This window comes from Electrophorus electricus, chromosome 6 (genome assembly GCF_013358815.1).
Source record: "Electrophorus electricus isolate fEleEle1 chromosome 6, fEleEle1.pri, whole genome shotgun sequence".
Classification (NCBI taxonomy): Eukaryota; Metazoa; Chordata; class Actinopteri; order Gymnotiformes; family Gymnotidae; genus Electrophorus; species Electrophorus electricus.
In genome coordinates this window covers 26,317,965-26,319,533 of record NC_049540.1, presented here as the reverse complement: position 1 = coordinate 26,319,533, position 1,569 = coordinate 26,317,965, and positions in this window count along the sequence as shown.

The window sequence follows — 1,569 nt, the reverse complement described above, 5'->3', positions numbered from 1 at the left end:
GAAGATGATGATTATTTTAGATTTGCTAGAGCTTGTAAGTCAACCCTTTGTAGACATGAAGAATCCATTTGCAGACCCCAAGACTTCATGTTACACTGGAGTTAAATCGTGCTTGAAGATCTTCCTTTAGGACCTTCAGAACATCTGGAGATCCACTGTAATGTAATAACTCCTGAATTGACTTGACTGGTGTGGAACATGAGGGACATGGGAATGTCATGGGAATGTCATGATGTTTACAGCAGTGAAATTAACAAGCAGTGACCTACTGTGCTACACAAATGAGGTTTGATATGGTTCATGCAATAAGCTCTGCTGGGGAAAAAAAAACTTTGAAAAAAAAAAGTCTTCAAAAACACCTCCATCTTTTGACAAATGATGGATGTTGTTATATATAAATAAAGCTATTGGTTTAGGATGAGTCAGAAAAAAGTGCAAAAATAAAGCTGGAAATTGCCATTTTTTCAAAACAGCATCACAACATATATCATAATAATGTACGAAAATGCTATTTCTTCCTCTCGACTTTGTATGTGCGTGAGTGCACTTCCCAAATGTGAGAGTCTGTAATTGGCACCGAACTCCGTACCCACGATATCCAAATCTAGGATAACGACAACACATATGAGACGTCATCCCCCTCCCTCTCTCCCTCCCTCCCACCCTCCTCCCCCCACCAAGTGTTTTCATTTAGCTTTCCTGTGATAGTGTCTCAGGCTCTGATCCGCATGCGAGTGCCAGCAAGCCAGTGCAGCATCTCGCCACCTCTGCCAGCTGGATTAACGGAGAAAACTGGAGCAGAACGATGCTTCAGATGCGCAGTGCACGTATGCAAATGCACAGGAGAACATATTAACAATCCAGTCAGCTCTCGCTGCCAAGCAGCAGGAACAGAAGAGATTTGTGAAGTGGTGACGAGCTTTACGCTGAAGTGAAAAGATCGCGGCGCTTGGACTATGCTGTGCTGCCGCTGGGCTGGGCTCGAAGCCCCTGTGCTTTCTGAAAGTTCTCCAGTAGCTCCAGTATCTAATGTGCAGTCGTGATAATGGCATCGAAGCTGAGTTCACAATAACAAACCTGGTCTGGTTGGACGGGAGCGTCACGGATCACTGTGGGATAAGAGTGCACGCATCTCTGTGCAGGTTAAACACTCCCAATACTGCAATGGCAAAACCAGGTCCTGTACATTTGTCTTAGTTTACTCAGCGTAATTCCCTTAAAAATATCATCACGATGTTACTAAATGATACAAAAAAAAAAAAAAAAAAAAAATCACACTGTATCATCTGAAACAATTAGCAGCTTCTATAGCATAACCTTCCAGTCTCCAATGTCTTCCACACACGGTTAAGAGTGGAGCAACAAAAGGGTTAGAATGAGTCAGTCACAGCCCATTGAACTGTGACAGTATGGGCTAACAAATTAGAGATGGCTAACACAGAATGTTAAGGGCTAAGTGCTGTGGGAAGAGCCCGGCCGTTAGTGAGGGGATGGTGTCTAACACACGACAACTGCAAGACTGTTTCTGGGGAGGCATTGCTCCTATTTGCATATCTGCTTATCTTATGT